Below are 21,241 nucleotides of genomic sequence, written 5' to 3'. Positions count from 1 at the left end.
CAAGCAGCAGGATCGCGAGGTCAGCTATCCCTGAGCTTCTTGGGCGCTGCTTCCTGCGCCGCGGTCCTGCCCCTCTTCTGACGTCAGAGGAGGGGCGGGAACGCGGCGCAGGAAGCAGCGCCTAAGCAGCGCAGGGATAGCTGACGTCGCGATCCTGCTGCGGATGCTTCATAGGTGGTGCAGGAAGGTCAGTGGGGCGAGCGGTCCTTCGGGGGTGGTGACTGAACGGCAAGGCCGGGAGCATAGGTAGTGCTGCTTCATAGGTGGTGCGGGGAGGCCAGGGGGGACGAGCGGTCCTTCGGGGTGGGGCGAGTGGGCAGGCAGGCAGGCATTCAAGGGGGAGGGGGGGTAACAGGCAGGCAGGCCTTCAAGGGGGAGGGACAGGCCTTCAAGGGGGGGGGCAGGCAGGCCTTCAAGGGGGGACAAGTCTACAAGGGGGGACAGGTCTACAAGGGGGTGGGCAGGCCTACAAGGGGGTGGGACAGGCCTTCAGGGGGGGTGCAGGCCTTCAGGGGGGTGCAGGACTTTGGGGGGGTGCAGGCCTTCAAGGGGGGGACAGGCCTTCAAGGGGGGGACAGGCTTTCAAGGGGGGGACAGGCCTACAAGGGGGGACAGGCCTACAAGGGGGTGGGACAGGCCTTTAAGGGGGGGGACAGGTCTTCAGGGGGGTGCAGGCCTTCGGGGGGGTGCAGACCTTCAAGGGGGGGAGACAGGCCTTCAAGGGGGGGACAGGCAGGCAGGTCTTCAAGGTGGGGGGACAGGCCTACAAGGGGGAGGGACAGGCCCTCAAGGGGGGACAGGCCTACAAGGGGGTGGGACAGGCCTTCAAGGGGGGTGCAGGCCTTCAAGGGGGGACAGGCAGACCTTTAAGGGGGGACAGGCCTTTGGGGGGGACCCTGGTTTAGAAGTACACGGAGGGAAGGGGGTGTTCAAAGAGACGTGCATATGCCAAACTTTGGGGGGGGGGGGGGATGAAGAAATAATGGGTCTGAAAATAGAGGAGAGGGAGAGAAATGATGGACCATGGGATTTAGGGAGGGAAGGAACTGAAAGGGAGAGAAATTGGACACAAGGGATGGTGTGGAGGAGGGATAGAGATACTGGATAGGAGGGTAATTGGGAAAAGAAAGGGAGAGATGGTGGACTCTGGGGGTGGGGAAGGAGGGAGAGATGCCGGATGAAAGGGTAGTTAAGAAAAGGTGGATCTGTGGAGGGAGATGAAAAAAAAGAAAGATACCAGACTTCCTGGGGAGGGAAGGGAAATGAAAAGGGAGGACAGAGTTGGCAGATGGATGGTTAGCACGCAGAAAGAAGAAAGAAGGAGACCCTGGCAAGCAAGTTATCAGAAGAAAACCAGAGCCTTGGACCAACAAGATTTGAAATATAACCAGACAACAAAAGGTAGAAAAATTAATCTTATTTTCTGTTTTGTGATTATAATATGTCAGATTTGAAATGTGTATCCTGACAGAGCTGGTGTTGGACTGCAAACGTGAGCTAGGATTTAACAGAGAGAGGAAAAGTCCTTTTTGTTTCTTTATTTTATTTACACCACTGCGCCAGTGTGGTTAGGAGAAGCCAAAGGGGGTGAAAAAGCTATAAAACCCACCAGGAGTTTTGAAAAAAATCACCCAACTGGGCAGGAAAATCGAATTGAAAAACCAATTCAATAGGCTGAATCGAATCGAAATTTTTTTTTCCTGAATCTGGCAGCATTAGTTTGCGCTACTGTCTTAGACTTTAGGACCTGGGATTGGGGAGAGATGGCATCCTCAGTACTTTATAATGCAAGTGAAACGAGGATTTGGTCAGACTTTTGAAGGGTCTGCAGAAAAAAAAATATTGTATAGGCCGGGGACATGAAACAGCAGGAAATGGGAACTTTTCTTCCTTCTATTTTTGTGAATGGAAAGGCTGAGGATGTCAGAGAGTTTAGTTAAAATATGTGCTTTATAAGAAAATATAATAATGTGTTTTATAAAGTTTATAGCATAGCTGGCCTACCCAGTGAGGTGTTTCTAGTGGTGGTGGTGGCAGCGTGTCAATGTGTTGAAAGGAAGAGGTGGTCTGGGAAATTCTGCTGAGCAAACTCCGGGCCCATTTCCACCCCCCAGTTAGTCCACTCCACTCAACTGGTTCACACACTGAGTGGGTCTTTGAGTGTTGTGTTGGGATCTCCCAGTGGTTTATCAGTATCTCCTTCTGGTCCAAGGAAGGAAACTTTGTTATCCTTAGCATTGACCTACAGAATATGTTTGTAACAGCGCTGCTTGTGTGGCATTAGGCTATGTAGTGATCGAAAGAAAAAAACAGACCTTTGCACATTTTTGCATTATATGGTGGGTGTATGAGGAGATTCACATTTCCTGCACAGCTAAGTCCATGTGAAGTTACCTTGTGCTGTATTTGACATCTAGCAAGGTCTCTGTTTGAAAGGAAAGATCTAAACTTAAAAATGAAGTGGCCAGAAGTTATGGTAAAAGCAGATAGTGTAGCTGGTTTTAAGAAAGATTTGGACAAATTCCTGGAGGAAAAGTCCATAATCTGTTATTAAGACATGAGGGAAGTGTCTGCTTGCCCTTGATCGGTAGCATGGAATGTTGCTACTCTTTGGGTTTTGACCAGGTATTAGTATCCTGGATTGGCTAGCATGAGAATGGGCTACTGGGCATGATGGACCATTGGTCTGACCCAGTTAGGCTATTCTTATGTTATGTTCTCATCTGTAGGGGCCTTTGTTTTCACTTCTTATTTTAATGTATTTTTTTTCTGGGAACTTATCAGTGTTTTTTATAATGGGAACAAAAATGGAAGAGAATTAATGTGTGTGGGATGAGGGGGTAACTAATTTCTTCAGCTAAATAATTCAATCCACTTCAAACAGACATAGGGGAACTCACGCACCATTCACACACCCTCCAACCAAAAACGTCAAAAGAAAAAAACTGTTCGACAACCTCCTAGCCATTCGAGCTGCAACACTCGACCCCCAACCCTACAACCAATTGACATCGACCACATACTGCAAAACCTTCAAAAAGAAATAAAAACCCTTCTATTCAAAAAACACATAAAACCGAACTAACACAATCAGAACTGTCCCAAGCATCACCTGCAACTACTCCATATGTACTTCTGATGTCATGACAATTCAGACATAATTTATGTTATGTTATGTTTGGAATATAAGAAAATTTTCACTGCCTGTTTCTATTCTGACCATTTATTCCATTTCATGGTCATTACAAAAAATATTTTTTTACATTGGGGGGGGGGGGGGGTGTCAAAAAATGATGGGGCCCGGGTGCCACATACCCTAGGTACGCCACTGCAGCTCTGACGCTCATAGAATTCTGAGCATCAGAGCTGCTGCCACCACGGCTGGCGCTAAAAAATGCTCCACAGTTTTGTAAAAGGGGAATGAAATAGAAATACATAGACAAAGGTTAAATTGTCCAGCAAGAAGCTGGACTCTGCATACAATGCAAGACCACATAAACAGTGAAACATGTTTTCTAAAGCAATAAATAAATAGAAAATTTTTTCCTACCTTTGTCTTCTCGGGTTTCTACTTTCCTCATCTTCTTGTTACTCTCTTCCTTCTGTCCACTGTCTGTCATCTTTCTGCCCCTATATGGCATCTTCTCTCCTTCTATGCCCCTTCCAGAAACTGTATGCCTCCCCCTTCCATCTCTCCTTTCACCCACATTGGTCTGGCATCTCTCTCCTCTCCTTCCCTCTTCCACACCTCTTCTCTGCAATCCCTTTCCCTTTTTCCCTCATTTCCCTTTTCAATTTATTTTCTGCATCCATCTAGATTACGTTCTCACTACCCTCTCATCAATTTTCTTTTTTACTGTCTACCTACAGCTCACCACCTCTTTCCCTCTCCCCTCCAGTATTTCCCTAACTCAATCCTTTTCCCCCCATCATGTGCCCTCCTTTTATTTATCCCCTCCTTCCATCATGTGCCCTCTTTCTCTACCCCTTCCATCTAGTACTTCTCCTCTCTCTGTCCACTTCCATCATCTGCTCCCCTCTTTCTCTCCTCCCATTTCCTTCCTGCATTTGCTCCCTTATCTCTCCCAACTGCACTTCCATCCAGCATAAGTTACCCCTCTACCTTCCCCACTACCATCCAATGTCTGCCCTTTCTCTTTCCATCCACCCCTCTTCAATCAGCATCTGTCCCCTTTCTTTCCCTCCAATCCAATTCCATCCAGTATCCTTCCCCCTTATGTCTCTCTCTCATTTTCCTGTACATCAATTCCATCAGCACCACCCTTCCATACCACCCTGCCCCCTTTCTCTCCCTCCACCACTCTTCCATTCCAGCAGTCCTACTCCTTTCCCATGATGACTATAGCTGCCGGTCCACCCCACTCCGACTTACTTGCTCTGGAGCAGAGTCGGCAGCCACGTGCTAGAAGGTCCCGTGATGACTCATCTGCAGGCTTTGCTCCGGAAGAAGTAAGTTATGTCGGAGGGGGTGGACCTAGAAGACGCAGGGAGTTGCGTCAAGGTCCCGCGATGACTGCGTCTGCCGGGTCCACCCCCTCCGATGTAACTTACTTCTTCCAGAGCAAAGCCGGAAGACGATTCATTGGGGGACCTTCCTGCACTTCAGCGCAGCTGCCGACTCTGCTCCAGAGCAAGTAAGTCAGAGGGAGTCCACCGGCAGCCGCGCAGAGGTGCAGGTCCTGTTGCACAGTAGGGCAGGACGACCCGGACCTGGCCGGCTGTGCACCCCTCGTAAGGCGTGTACCCGGGGCGGACCGCCCCCCTCCCACCACCCTTGGTATGCCACTGGGTCAGTGATCCATGCATTGGCATTGAATATCTGGGGCTAATTTAAGCAGACCAGGCTGCTGGAGCTTAGGCAGGTCTCAGCTAATATTCATCTGGGGTCTATTTAAGACAGTTACAAGGGCACTGGCTGAATATCGGCTGGGATCTGTATAACTATGTAAAACAGATATGAGCTCTGAGATCCCCCTCCTGGCCCCTGAAAAACCTTCTCCTTCCCTTCCCCATTCCCTAACCTGTGCCTTTAAGTAACCCCTTCCCACTGGAATGACCACCAGAATACTCTTGTCTCAGTAATCACCCTCCACCTGCCTCCCTTAGCTCCTTCATGATTCAGCAAAGATGATGAGGGGTTAGAGCAAAGCTCACTCACTCCAGCCTCTTGTGCCTGCCTTTTTTAAGTTCAATAAATTTTATTAGAATTTTCAAATAACAATAAATGATGAATAACAACAAATGATGAACAAAATAGATTGCAATAATGATTCACAAAACAATATATCATTTATAAAAATCAATATACTTATAGTGTTGGCTCTAGGGCCAACCTATATTAACACAAGAAACTAACAGCATGGATGTACATTACCATTTAGAAAAATAATATTCATTTTAGATGTGATATGTCACTATATTTTATGAGAGGATTCCAAATTTTTTTTATTTTTCTTAAAAAATATCTTTATTCATTTTGAAGCCCAAAATAAGTGCAACAATATTATACAATCATATTACACTATAATAGCACCTAAATTCAATCAAAATTGTAATCCATGACAAATACATATATCACCCCCCCATCTTCATACACTTCTCCCTCTCGATTCGCGGTTTCTGTACTCGCGATTTCACATAATCGTGATTTTTTGAGAGGGAGGGGGAAAAAAAACAACCCATATTTTTGCCTTCCCCCTGGCATCCCGGCCTTACCTGGTGGTCTAGCGGATTTTCGGGGCAGGAGACTACGGGAACTCCCCACAGCCATTTCCTATTGGCGATCTGCACGGGGCAGGAGCATAGGAAGATCACTCCTGCCCCGAAAACCCGCTAAACCACCAGGTAAGGCTGGGATGTCGGGGTAAGGCGGGAGGGAGGTGGGGGTTGGTCAGAGCCAGATATTTGCGGTTTTTCGCCATTCGTGGTCCGGCTCTGCCTCATCCCCCGCAAATAACAAGGGAGAAGTGTATTCAAAAATTGCACTCAAATTAAAAATTAAATATTTACAAGCCCCCCATCCTACCCACCCACCCTGGATGTGCATGATCAAGGGTCAAATTCAACAATCACTCTTTGCAAAATTTTGTCAATGGCTCCCAAATATCCAGAAACTTCTTATAATGCCCCAATTGTATAGCAATAATATGTTCCATTTTAAAGACGTGACACAGAGACTCCCACCAAAAGGTATAGTTTAACCGATCGCAGTTTTCCAATTCCTTAAAATAAGTTGTATGGCAACCCCTGTCATAATAAAGAGAAGTTTTTTTTAATTGTAAAATGATATTTGACTTTTAGCTCTCATTAAAGTGCCAAATAGCACAGCGTCATATGTTAGTGCCACTGGATTTTCCAGTACTTTGTTCACCTGATCCCAAATGGATCTCCAAAATTGAAGTATTGAGGGACAATAGTATAATAGATGATCTAACGTCCCAGGTTCAAGATCACAGTGCCAGCATCTATTGGACTTGGAACTATCTAATTTCTGTAATCTAACCGGAGTCCAAAATGTTCTATGTAATAAGAAAAACCAAGTTTGTCTCAAAGATACAGACACCGTACATCTCATCCTCCAAGTCCAGATTCGTGGCCATTGAGATGCAGTAATCTGATGCTTTATCTCAATGTTCCAAATGTCACAAAGACCAGTTTTTGGTTTCTTATTCAAAAATCCAGATATTAATTTATACTACTGAGCGGCCTGGTGTCCCAGGAAATCCATCTGGAAGAACAGGATTGGCAAACTCTACTGATTTTTAAGATTTTTCCAATCAGGGAACCCCTCCTGAATGGCCTGCTTCAACTGCAACCACCTATAACTTTGAGTTTTAGCAATACCAAATATTTATTACAATTGTGAAAAATCAAGCAGCTTTCCATCAGAAATTATATCATCTAGAGTTCGTATACCCGCCTTCATCTAGTGCTTCCAGATAATCTTAAACCCGCCAATTTGAATCTTGGAGTTCAGCCAAAGGGACTGACAGGTGGATTTATGAATTAGAATAGATGTTAAATTTTTAATAAATTTTAATGTCTCCCAAGTGTCCAATAAAATTCTATTGTCCTTTTACAACCTAGGTAGCTTGATACTCAAAACGTGACACAATCTCAATGGAGACAGGAGTTGCCATTCCAACCCTAACCAATCTGAAAGATTTTCCTTGAGCTCAGGGAGGATCCAATACATATTCTGACACATAATTTAGGTTTGATGGTACCTATAAAAGTTGGGAAAATTTACCCCACCCTCCACAATTAGTTTTGTAAAGATACTAAAGCAATTTTCGCAGTTTTTCCCAGCCAAATAAATTTAGTAAGAATACTATTTAATTTCCTATAAAAGGACCCCTGAAAAAACACTGGCAACATACCCATTTGGTAACAAAACACAGGCAAAATCATCATCTTAACTGTTTGGACTCTCCCCCACCAAGACAGATGTAAAAGATTCCAATGCTCACACATTTCTGTGACCTTCAGCAATAAAAAAAATTTCATTTACTTTCATTGTTTCATCCAATGTTCTTTTTATCCAAATACCTAAGTATTTTATACCTTCTTCCTTCCAAAGAAAGGTGAATGAATCAAATAATCCTTTTGGACAGTGTACATTAAGTGGAAGAACCTCTGATTTACTCCAATTTATTTTATACCCTGAAAATTTTCCAAATCTTTCAATCAAATCTAATAGATGTGGAATGGTAGTTCTAGGATTCCAAATTTTTTTTTTTTTTAAATATGCAAGCATATTTTTCCGCAAACACTCTTTCATATTTGGCAGTTAGGCTTACTAGGGGCTCCTGTTACTAAGGTGAACTAGCGTTTTTAGCGCACGCACAAGATTAGCGCACGCTATAGTGCGCGCTAGCTGAAAAATTACCGCCTGATTAAAAGGAGGTGGTAGCAGCTAGCATGCGCAGCATTTTAGCGCGTGCTAAGCGCACGCTAAAACTGCTAGTGCGCCTTTGTAAAAGGAACCCTAGATTCCACCATTCCATGTATTCAACATTTGAAAAGTCCTTCCAATGAGTGAAAATTATTTTAATAGCTAAGTTGAGTAGAATTTGTAATAATTTGGACTGTTTGTCTGAAATAGACACTTTTATGGAAAGACTGCCCAACGTCTGATATATATGGTCAATGGCTCATGTATGTTAGGTTCAAACAATTTTTATTGATGCAAACAACATTAAATACAACATAAGGGCACCAGGTGCATAGTACAATAATAATGCATCAAATAAAATAAAGTAAGAAGCATGTATAAATAAAACGTAACAGCAAACTAACTCAGGCACCCCTGCCCTGGCTCATGTATGTTAATCAAAGAACAAATGGAAACCCAAACTTTTTGCCAGTAGAGTTGTAATTGATCACATTGATAAAGTAAGTGGACCAGCGTACCCGTCTCCTTATTGCAAGACCAATACTTATCTGATTCATTAGATTTTATTTTGCTCAGTTTGTAAGGAGTCCATACTGCTTTAAGTAAAGTAAAATATATATATTGAACAATAGTCGAAGATTTCAGGGTTTTATGTATGGATATCCAAATTGCTCCCATTGTTTTTTATCGGAAATTTCCATGTTAAGTTCATGGGCCCACATAGATTCAGTGCCAACAGTGCCTTGTGGCTGCCTTAAGAAAATTTCCTTCTGGCTTTATTAAAATAACTAGTATTTAAGCCCGTTACATTAACGGGTGCTAGAATAGATGTGTGTGTCTGTCTTTCTTTCTTTCTTTCTTTCTGTCTCTCTCTTTCCTCAGCTGTCCACCACCATCCCTTCCCTGCTCCCCCAGTCCAGCAGCAGCCCTTCTCCCTTTGTTTTACCACCCCCCTATCCAGCAGCACCTCTTCCTTGCTCCCCCTGTCCAGCAGTAGGCCTTCTTCCCTCCTTTTACCTCCCCCCTGTCCAGCAGCACCCCTTCACTGCTCCCCCATTCCAGCAGTAGGCCTTCTCTCTTCCTTTTACCCTCCCCTGTCCAGCAGCACCTCTTGCCTGCTCCCCCTGTCCAGCAGTAGGCCTCCCTTTTACCTCCCCTGTCCAGCAGCACCTCTTACCTAAGTTGACCATACGTCCCGTTTTGAACAGGACAGTCCCATTTTCTGATCCCCTATCCCGTTGTCCCCACACACAGCTTTGGGATGCAAAAATGTCCCATTTTCAGGGACAGCGTCCCAAAGCTGTGCACAGGGACAACAGGACAGGTGATCACTTCCTGTCCCTCCCCTGCCGCACCAAAAAAAACCCAAAAAAAGCCTCCCTTCAGAAGCCTCCCCCATATCCAGCTGCCTGGCTGGCCCGGAACGTCCTCTTCGACGTCAGAATTGACGTTGGGAAGAAGGCTTTTGGGCGCGATTGGCGTCAGGGAAGTAAGCAGAGGAAAAGTTTAAATCGGGCCTGGAGGGAGGCTTTTGTTTTCTGTGGTGGGGGGAGGAGGTAGGCAGGCAGGCAGGCTGGCTGGCTGGCTCTGTGGGAGGGAGGGAGGTAGGCAGGCTTTGGGGGAGGTAGGCAGGCATGCTTGCTGACTTTGGTGGAGACAGGCAGGCTGGCTTTGGGGGAGGCAGGCAGGCTGGCTTTGGGGGAGGTAGGCAGGCAAACAGGCTGGCTTTGGGGGAGGTAGGCAGACAGACTGGCTTTGGGGGAGGTAGGCCAGCAGTTTTTTGGGAGGGGGTGGGACAAAGGCTGGAAGGCAGTGAGGGGACATAGAAAGGAGGGATGAAGGAAGGAGAGAAAACGGCAGAGAAGGGGGGGGGTTGTAAGTAGAAGAAAGACTAGAGAGATAAAGGCCTGGACCAAAGGGGAAAGACAGGAGGCAGAAGCAGGACTTTGAGAGCTGCAGACAGAGGGGGAGAGCCCCTGAGGAAAAGCAGAGAGAGGCAAGATCTTAACAGAGGAGGGAGAGAGAGAGCGGGAGACCTGGAACAAAGGTACAAAGGAGAACTCACACTAGATCTGGGGGCACTAAGGACATAGGAAGGAGGCACTGGGGACACTACGGACATAGGAAGGAGGCACTGGGGCACTAAGGACATAGAAAGGAGCACTAAAGACATAGGAAGGAGGCGCTGGTGACACTAAGGACATAGGAAGGAAGGAGGGAGGGAATAGAAAGGGACAATTGTTGGGCCTGAGTGCAGAAAGAAATGAAAGATAGGATGCACAGTCAGAAGGAAACGCAACCAGAGACTCATGAAATCACCAGACAGCAAAGGTTAGGAAAAATGATTTTATTTTCAATTTAGTGATAAAACTGTGTCAGTTTTGAGACTTTATATCTGCTGTCTATATTTTGCACTATATTTATCTATTTTTCTATAGTTACTGAGGTAATATCATAGAAACCCCCCCAAATATAAATGATAATTAACATTTTCTCTGCGTATAGGGTGCTTTGTGTTTTTTTAAATTTTATGGTTACCATTATGAAATAATAAGATATTGTGTACATGAAAAATGACTGGAAGAAATTGGGGGCGGGGCTAGGGTAGGATTGGGGGTGGGGCTAGGGCGGGATTGGGATGGGGCTAGGGCAGGATTGGGGGCGGGACTGAATATTAATAGATGTCCCGTTTTGATGAAAAAAATAAATGGTCACGTTACTCTTACTTGATCCCCCTTTCCAGCAGTAGGCCTTCTCCTTTTCCTGCTCCCCCTGTCCAGCATCCCCCCAAAGCAGCCCCCTTTCCCTTTCCCCCTCCACTTCTTACCAGCATGGGACACATGATTGCTGTCTGCCCCCCCCAGCACACCCCTCCCCCAAAGCAGCCCCCTTTCCCTCTCCCCCTCCGTTTCTTACCAGCATACACAAATCGCCACTTCTCACCACCTTGCAGTTGTTTCTGACACAAACCGCTGCTGAATTCTAAGCCGCCCCACACGCCGCAAGCCTGCCTCCAATCGAATTCGGCACGAAGGCACACATCACGCTGTCAGGGAACATGACTTTGTAAGTGTGCTTAGGAGTTTTATTATAGAGGATATTTTTAACTTATTATATCACAAGGTTATCACATTTTATAGCACACAAGCAAGGCTCCGATGATGGTGTGCGGCTGAAAACTTTGAATTTTAGCCTTCTTGTTTAAGCCATTGAATGGGTCTTTTTGACCAGTTCTATAAAGCCTATCATCTCACCCTGAGGGTCCTCCTTTCACTACTTATTTAAGTAACATTTAATTATTTTCTTTATATTTAGTGCACTTAAATGTGCAGTGCCAGAGAATTTTTGCCCCTATCAGAGAATAGTTAAGATCTGGAATACATTGCTAGCGATTGTGGTACAAGCGGAGAGCTTGTGGTACAAGCGGAGAGCGATTGTGGTACAAGCGGAGAGCGTACAAGCGGAGAGCTGGTTTTAAGAAAGGTTTGGACAAATTCCTGGAGGAAAAGTCTATAGTCTGTTATGAAACATAGAAACATAGAAGATGACGGCAGAAAAGGGCTACAGCCCATCAAGTCTGCCCACTCTGCTTACCCACCCCCTGTTTATGCCCTAATGACCCAATTTCCTTATCTTGACCCTAGTAGGGATCCCACATGGGTATCCCATTTATTCTTAAAGTCTGGCACGATCACCTGCACTGGAAGCTTGTTCCAATGATCAACCACTTTCTCTGTGAAGAAATACTTTCTGGTGTCGTCATGAAATTTTCCGCCCCTGAGTTTGAGCAGGTGCCCTCTTGTGGCCGAGGGTCCCTTGAGAAAGAAAATATCATCTTCCACTTCGACACGTCCCGTGAGGTACTTAAATGTTTCGATCATGTCTCCCCTCTCCCTAAGTTCCTCGAGAGTGTAGAGCTGCAATTTGTTCAGTCTGGGGGAAGCCTCTGCTTGCCCTAGAACGGTAGCATGGAATATTGCTACTCCTTGGGTTTTGGCCTGGTACCACCGTGAGAATGGGCTACTGGGCTTGATGGACCATTGGTCTGACACAGTAAGGCTATTCTTATGTTCTATCCTGTTTTCCCTTATAGCAAAAAAAATTCTTCTGTCTTTTGAAGTACCATTGTATTATAGTTGGGGTTATTGAGTTAAGAAAATTGCTGCCATGACCTCTTGCAGCAATCTCATGGTACTTTTGCCCATAGTAAGGGAGAAAATAAGCTTATGTTATGTTATATGCAGGCTTCTATCCCGCCAAATCCTCCTCAAGTGGAGTTTAAGACAAGTTACAATTGACATTATCTACGACATTTGTCACTGGTTGCTTTTTCAATAAGTTTATTTTATTTGACAGCCACTACTTGGTTCTTATGGCCAATTCTTATCTGAAATTTGAACTTTTGCTGAGGCTTTTCTGGTCTCTTATGCAGTCAGGTGACAGCCATATTACTAGGTCATATAGTTTTATTCTACAGAAAATTAGGATACATTGAAATAAACTGTTTATTGATATAAAATGCGTCATTTCAGATCTAATAAATAAGATTAAGATCAGAATGACATGCAGATTGTTCTCTTGCACCCTGCATCTCTTTATACCTCAGGAAACCATCTCATTTACTCTTTCATGTGCTCTCTATATTTACTTAAACCATGCCATGTCTGTAGTTTGCAAATTTTGAGTTCCTTTGTATATTTATTAGTTTTTATAATGTAATAGGAAACCAGGTGGAAAATTCATTATTCTTAGTAGGTAACAAAGAAATGAAAGTTAACTGCGGGCTACATTTTTCAACGATGCAGAATGGGAGGAGGCATTTGGAAGCCAGGCCCTAAGTGGACTTCACAAGTAGAGGTCAAGGCAATAATGATCTGAATGAAATATTTTGGGGAATGAAGTGTCACCTGGGTTGAATTAAGAGCTCTTGTTTTGGATAGAAGCAGGCTGAATTGAAGATAAACAAGTCATTCTGAAATTCTTGGGTGACTTCCTGAAAATTAGAAGTAAACTTGGCTTTTCAGCCTTCAGGGTCCAGATCAGATTTTATGGCTAATAACAGACGGCTATTCTGGAGGTCTGTTTATGTTGAGGAGCAGAACATGGAATCAATCCCTCACACACAATACTGCAGGTGTAGCATGAACAGACACTATCTCCTATTGCCAATGTTTTATATGCTGTACAGATAATAGGTCTCCTGTGGAAAAACATTTCACTAAAATTCTTTTTTTAATGTGTTTTATTGTTGCTTTGGAATTAATATCAAAATTAGCATAAATGATTTGACTCTAGCTTCAGTACTGTTGATATGCCACTAAGGGCATGGAATAATAGCTTTTAACTACAGTAGCTTGAACTTTAGCTCTGTTTATTGATATGTGTTTTGTACAAGGGATACATTCCTCAGCATGAATTGAAGAGCGAATGCTTTTGAGCTGTGTTTCCTGCTTCTGACGTTCTGACATCACAGTCAATGTATCACTGTTCAGTAAACATGGCTATCGGCAATGGCGTAGCGAGGGTGAGAGGCACCCGGGGTGCTGGTGTCCCTCCCTGCCCCCCTCTTCCCATCCACTCCTTCCCCGCCCCCTCCTGCCATGCACTCATGCACACCCCTTCCCTTCTACCATACCTTTTTAACGTTCCGGCGCAAGCAGTAACCCGAACCTGCTGCTCGCACCTGCGTTGGCTCTTTCTCTGACATCACTTCCTAGGCATGAGTCCAGTGGGGAGGGTGGCGGGTCAGAGAGGGCAGGTGCTGGTGCCTGGGATGGATCGCCCCCCCTCCCACTTACTAAGCCATTGGCTTTTGGCATAGTGACAATGAGGCAGTCATAAGAGCCAGCCCTGATAGACAAAGGATTTATACTCCTAATTTTGAGACTTATGCTTCCCATTTCCTATTTCTATTACTCATTCTCTATCCAATCCTCTCTACCTCTCCACCTATATCTAAGGCTTTTATATTTTTTTATGTAAACCACTTTGAAGGCTATTGCTGTAGGGTGGTATATCATATATTTTTTTTTTTAGTTCAATAAGTTTTTTTATTATTTTCACAGTAAAATACAGAAGAACAAAGATAACAAGAACATATATCTTGCACGTATACAAAATGATGTAGACTAGGACAGAGGGTTCATAAGAACAAGTCCCAAAAATGTATAATGTATAGAAAACAACGAAGTGAAATAAATTAATTATCCTCCAACACACTAGACCAAATAGAGTTAAAGGAAAAAAGGGTGTTCAGCTTTTCAGCAGCTACTTTTTCATATCTGGCATAAAGACATACAGTATTCCACCATTCATTGACATGAAGGAGAGAGAAGTCTTTCCAGTGTGACAATATCGTTTTCAATGCAATCAATAGGAGATTTTTTAATAGCCTGATTTCACCTTTATCTAGAGCAACAGGTAGATTGGTACCAAATAAAATGAGTGGTAAAGACAAATTAGTGGTGATGTGTAATAAAGAGCATATGGTTGACCATACATCTGCCCAAAAAGGTTGCAGAAGGGAACATTCATAAAACATATGAGCAAAAGTGCCTATTGCAGGGGTGTCAAAGTCCCTCCTCGAGGGCCGTAATCCAGTCGGGTTTTCAGGATTTCCCCAATGAATATGCATTGAAAGCAGTACATGCATAAGAACATAAGAACATAAGAACTGCCATCTCCGGATCAGACCTTCGGTCCATCAAGTCCGGCGATCCGCACACGCGGAGGCCCTGCCAGGCCCTGCCAGGCCCTGGTGTAATTTATAGTCCACCATATCTTTATATGCCTCTCTTAAGGAGATATGCATCTAGTTTGCTCTTGAAGCCTAGGACGGTCGATTCCGCAATAATCTCCTCTGGGAGGGCATTCCAGGCGTCAACCACCCTCTGAGTGAAGCAGAACTTCCTGATATTAGTCCTGAACTTGCCCCCCCTTAGCTTCATTACATGTCCTCTAGTCCGTGTCAAATTGGACAGTGTAAATAATCTTCTCTGCTCTATTTTGTCGATTCCTTTCAGTATTTTGAAGGTCTCGATCATATCCCCACGCAGTCTCCTTTTCTCAAGGGAGAACAATCCTAGTGTTATAAGTCTATCCTCATATTCCAGTCTCTCCATACCCTTCACCAGTTTTGTCGCTCGTCTCTGCACCCTCTCCAGCAGTTTTATATCCTTCTTTAGGTAGGGAGACCAATGTTGGACGCAGTATTCCAAGTGTGGTCTGACCATTGCCCTATAAAGCGGCATTATAACTTTCTCCGATCTACTCGAGATTCCTTTCTTTATCATGCCCAACATTCTATTTGCCTTCTTTGCCGCTGCCGCGCATTGTGCTGACGGCTTCAGGGTCCTATCTATCAGTACACCCAGGTCCTTTTCTTGTTCACTCTTCCCCAGAGTTGCACCTGACATTGTATACTCGTATTCCTTATTCTTATTTCCTAAATGCATTACCTTGCATTTCTCCACATTGAACTTCATCTGCCATTTCTCCGCCCATGTTTCTAACCGACACAAGTCGCTCTGGAGTTTCTCTCTATCCTCCTGCGATCTGATCGCCCGGCATAGTTTTGTATCGTCTGCAAACTTGATGATCTCACTGGATGTTCCTTCCTCCAGGTCATTGATATAAATATTAAAAAGGATCGGCCCAAGTACCGAGCCCTGGGGTACTCCACTAGTCACTTTCTCCCAGTCGGAGAACTTCCCATTTAAGCCCACTCTCTGCTTTCGGTTTTCCAGCCATTTGCCTATCCATCTTTGTATATCTCCCTCTATGCCATGGCTTTGTAGTTTCCTGAGAAGTCTTTCGTGTGGAACTTTGTCGAACGCTTTCTGGAAGTCCAAGTATATTATGTCCACAGGCTTCCCACTATCAATTTGCTCGTTCACGGTCTCAAAAAATTGGAGTAAATTCGTCAAACACGATTTCCCTTTCCTGAATCCATGTTGACTGGGTTTCATCAAGTCGTGTGCGTCCAAGTGCCGGACTATGCTATCCTTGATCAGTGCTTCAACCATCTTGCCGGGGACCGACGTAAGACTCACAGGCCTATAGTTGCCCGGTTCCCCTCTCGATCCTTTTTTGAAAATTGGCGTGACGTTCGCTATCCTCCAGTCGTCCGGTATCTGTCCAGTTCTGATTGTCAGGTTTGCAAGTTTTTGCAATAACTCTCCGATTTCAACCTTCAATTCCTTTAAGACTCTCGGGTGAATTCCATCCGGTCCAGGGGATTTGTCACTTTTAAGTTTGTCGATCTGATAGTATATCTGGTCTAAGTCCACTTCAACTGTGGTGAGGCTGTCTTCTATTTCTCCTGGAAACACTTTCTCCGCTTCAGGTATTGTTGAGGTGTCTTCCTTCGTAAAGACAGACGCAAAGAAGGAATTTAGTTTGTCTGCGATTTGTTTATCTTCCTTGATGTACCCTTTTCTTCCCTGGTCGTCCAGGGGTCCCACTGCCTCTTTTGCAGGTTTTTTCCCTTTCATGTATCTAAAGAAGGGCTTGAAGTTTTTGGCCTCCTGGGCTATTTTTTCCTCGTAATCCTGTTTGGCATCCCTCACCGCCTTGTGACATTTCTTCTGATCATCTTTATGTTTGTTCCAGGCTTCGGTTGTCTTTATGCATTTCCATTTTTTGAAAGAGTCCTTCTTTTCTTTTATGGCTTCCTTCACCTGTATGGTAAGCCATGCCGGTTCTCTTTTGCTCTTTGTTCTCTGATCTTTAGAAATCCTCGGAATGTAGAGATCTTGTGCTTCTGTGATAGAATTTTTCAGTAGGGACCATGCCTGATCTATCGTTTCAAGTTTGTCCACCATCTTCTCTAGTCGTTTTTCTACCATGGCCCTCATGCGATCGTATTTACCCTTTTTAAAGTTTAAGGTGGTGGTTAAGGTTTTGGCATGTTTCCCTTTCCTGATGTCAAGTTTAAAGTTGATTACATTGTGATCACTCGTTCCCAGTGGAACCACGACTTCCACTTCTGTTATCGGTCCCGTGAGGCCATTAAGGACCAAGTCCAAGGTGGCGTTGCCTCTTGTCGGCTCTTTTACCATTTGTTCCAGGAAGCAATCCCCTAGCACCTCCAGGAACTTGGCCTCCTTGCCGCAGTTGGAGGTTGTTAGTTTCCAGTCTATCCCTGGGAAATTGAAGTCTCCCAATATAATTACATTGCCCGTCTTGCATTCTTGTTTGATTTCCTCCATCATTTCTGAGTCAGTTTCCTCCGCCTGTCCTGGAGGACGATAGTAAAGGCCAATTTTCGTATCTGCGCCATATTGACCAGGAATTTTGATCCAGAGTGACTCAAGCTTCTCTTTCATTTCTGTTGTAACCATTTCAACAGAATCTATTCCCTCCTTAACATATAGAGCAATACCTCCACCTTTCTGCCCTACTCGATCTCTTCTATACAGTTTGTATCCCTGAAGTACTGTGTCCCATTTGTTTTCTTCATTCCACCATGTTTCTGTTATGCAAATGATATCCAATATGTCATGTCTCGCTATTGTCTCTAGTTCCCCCATTTTGTTACCTAGGCTTCTAGCATTCGTATACATACATCTAAGTTCCCTTCGTGTTACCTTTTTGGACCTTCTACTCTTGGCCGTCCCTATAGTTTCAATTACGGTATCCTTTACTGCTCCTGTGTTATCACCCTTGTTTGCTGTGTGTTCGTCCTCTCCTGTGTCTGAGTTGTCCATTCCTGCTTTTTCTCCCTTATTGGCTGTGAGGTCGTCTTCTCTTGTGTAGGAGTAGTAGTCCTTGGCTTCTTCGCCAGGGCATCCTGCTATCCGTGCCATCGACCGGTGGTCGACTGTCGGCTTTCCCCTATCTTTCAGTTTAAAGCCTTCTCGATTGCCTTCTTCATGTTGCCTGCCAAAACTCGTGCTCCTTCCTTGTTGAGGTGTAGTCCATCCCTTCTGTAGTACTTGCTTTTTCCCCAGAACGCCGTCCAGTTGCGCACGAAGTCGAAGCCTTCTTCTTCGCACCATCGTCTCATCCAGGCGTTGATTACTTGCAATTCCCCTTGTCTCTTTCCATCCGCTCTTGGTACTGGGAGGATCTCAGAGAAGGCCACCTTCACCTCCCTGATCTTCAGTTGTCTTCCGAGTGAGCGGAGCTGGCCCTTCAGCTCTTCCCTGTCATACTTCCGCCCGCTCACATCATTTGTTCCCACGTGGATAAGCACAGCGGTGTCCTCTCCCCCTGCGCCATCTATGATCCTGGAGATCCTGTTGGTCACATCCTTCACTCTTGCTCCAGGCAGACAGGTGACGACTCTGTCCTCTCTTCCTCCTGCGGTGTGGCTGTCCACATGTCGTATAATGGAGTCGCCTACGATGATCCCCATCTTCTTTATTCGGGAGTTCCTTGGGGGTGTAGGTCCACGTCCTTGGAGTAGGGCCAGTCTTCTTCCTCCAATGATACTCTTGAAATTGTTTCCTGTTCTTTGGGTGGGGCGATGTCTTCCTGTGCTCTCACTATTCCTCCTGGTGTGCGGTTGTCTCCTACCTCGTCTTCGGTTTCTTCTGGGTTTGCATGGGTGTCTTCTCTCCTCACATGGGTTTCCTGAGTACAGTTTTCCAGCCCTGGGATCTCTACGTGGTGCTGATGAGCTTCCTCTATGAACATTTCTAGTTTCTTGACCTCGTCGTTTGGGCTGTACTCCACTAGAATCTTCTCCTGTGCTCGGATTCTGTCTTCGAGTTCCATCACTGTTCCTTCCAATAGTCTTACCTGACATTTCAAGCTATCCATCTCCATGCATCGATTGCAAATGTATGCCTGGATCCCCGAAGGGAGGTAGTCATACATATTGCAGCCGATACAGAAGACCGGAAAGCTCACCTTCTGACTTCTTTGGGCTTCCATTTCTTACTTCCCTTGTGTGTGCTTGTGTCCCTTGCCTGCTGTTTCCTTATGTTGCTTGCCTTGCTGTGTCTTTTGTGTGTGCTGTCTCCGCTCTACCTCACCTTGTTTGTATGTGTGGGTTTGTTCCCTTGGCGTCTGTCTCTTCCTTACCTTCTGTGTTTGTCGCTTCCTTACCGTTTAGTCCTCCTCGGTGTTCTTGATAGTAGATACTTGATAGTAGATACTCGTCCCTTGCAAGGCCCTTCGCAAAGGCGCTCTCGCTAAGGCGAGTGCCTTTACCGCTCGCCTTCGCCGCGCGCCGAACGGCTGGGCGCCGTTGGCTCCGCTCAGCTTCGGTTTGCCTTCCTTCCTTCTGCTTTTGCCCTAAATCCTCTGTCTCTCTCTTCTGCTTTCTCCTGCTTGCCTCCTTGTCTTGCAATGTGCTCCGAGATTGGCCCCTCCCCTTTTAAGGGGGAGTTTCGGTGGCTGATGTCAGGGGTGGGCGGAGCTAACTCTCGCCGATCCCCTTAGTCTCCTGCCTCTTCTCTCCCCTTCTCAGCTTCGGTTTGCCTTCCTTCCTTCTGCTTTTGCCCTAAATCCTCTGTCTCTCTCTTCTGCTTTCTCCTGCTTGCCTCCTTGTCTTGCAATGTGCTCCGAGATTGGCCCCTCCCCTTTTAAGGGGGAGTTTCGGTGGCTGATGTCAGGGGTGGGCGGAGCTAACTCTCGCCGATCCCCTTAGTCTCCTGCCTCTTCTCTCCCCTTCTCAGCTTCGGTTTGCCTTCCTTCCTTCTGCTTTTGCCCTAAATCCTCTGTCTCTCTCTTCTGTTTTCTCCTGCTTGCCTCCTTGTCTTGCAATGCACATAGATCTCATGCATATTCATTGGGGAAATCCTGAAAACCCGACTGGATTCCGGCCCTCGAGGACCGACTTTGACACCTGTGGCCTATTGCAAGTTTACATGACCAACAAACATTAGTATTAACAGTCGGCAATTTAGATAGTTTGTTTGGGGTCCAAAAAGCTTTATGGTATAGAAAGAGAATCATTTGTTTGATTGAGGCGGCTTTTAATGCTCTGAAAGACGTAAGCCATAGTTGTTCCCAATCAGATGGGGAAAGAGATATATGCATATCAGATGACCAGATATCATATAAGTGGATGGGTGGAGGGAATTTCTTATTTTTAATGAGTTTATACCATGCTGAAGCTTCTCCCCTCAACATATGGAAAGTAGTGGAGTATTGCAACAAAGAAGGAAGGTCAGCTGTCAATTGGGTGTGTTTCATGTACGCGGCGAGACAATGCCGCAATTGCATCCATCTATAAGCTTGAGTATTAGGAATGTGATATGTCGATGATAAAGTCGCAAAATCCATCAGTTGGTCATTGAATAATAAGTGTTTTATTGACCAGATACCCTCTTTAATCCATGATTTCCACTCAATATGTAATCCTTGGATTTTAATTTGAGGATTATTCCAAATTGAAATGTTAGTGGTAGTATGCCATGGGATCTGAACATGTGAGTCAAGCAATAATAGCGCTTCCTTGGTTGATCGAAAGATATGATCTGTAGGGTGGTTGGTTTTGAGAGAAGAGAGAGCTGAGAAGTGTAAGAATTGTTCATCATATAGTTTATATTCAAGTTTTAGCCAAGTAGGTATATCATCAGCCTGAGAACAGTGTAACCATTGGGATCCTTGTCTGGCCAGAAAAGCAACATGATAGTCATACATGCTAGGGAAATTTATGCCACCATTTTCTTTGGTACATTTGAGCTTTTTCAGAGATATGCGAGGAGGTTTGTTATTCCAAAGGTATTTAGAGAGCAAACTTTCTATTTTCTGGTAAGTCTTTATCGGTAGTAGGAAAGGTATCATTGATAAGCTGTAGGTGATTTTGGGAGCCAACGTCATCTTAATAGAGTCCAGCCTTCCCCACCATGAAAGGCGTAGGGGGGTCCATTGAGCAGACAAAGATTTTATTATTTCCATTATACGAACAGTATTATAGTTTCTTATTTCCTCTAAGGAAGCGCTAAAGATTATTCCCAGATATTTGATGTTAGTTGGAGAGTATTGGAGGTGATACTTGGCAATAAGATCACTGCATGGGAATCCATTGAGAGGCATCACTTCGGTCTTGTTTGAATTGAGTTTATAGCCAGAGATATCAGCATAAGATTTTATAGTGGATAAAATAGCAGGTAGAGAATTTAGGGTGGAATATAATAAGACATCATCAGCATATGCTAGTGTTTTTATGGAGAGATCACCCATACGGAATCCCTGTATTTCATCATTATGACGAAATGCAATCAGTAAAGGTTCAAGAGCTATATTAAACAATAGAGGTGATAGTGGACACCCTTGTCTGGTTCCTCTCCTCAGAGAGAAGGGCTTTGATATTATGCCATTTACTCTCATTTTGGTAGACGGGTTAGAGTACAGTGTCGAAACCATTGTGAT

The sequence above is a fragment of the Geotrypetes seraphini genome, chromosome 6 (genome assembly GCF_902459505.1).
Source record: "Geotrypetes seraphini chromosome 6, aGeoSer1.1, whole genome shotgun sequence".
NCBI classification, from domain to species: Eukaryota; Metazoa; Chordata; class Amphibia; order Gymnophiona; family Dermophiidae; genus Geotrypetes; species Geotrypetes seraphini.
Note: the sequence above shows the minus strand (reverse complement) of the source record.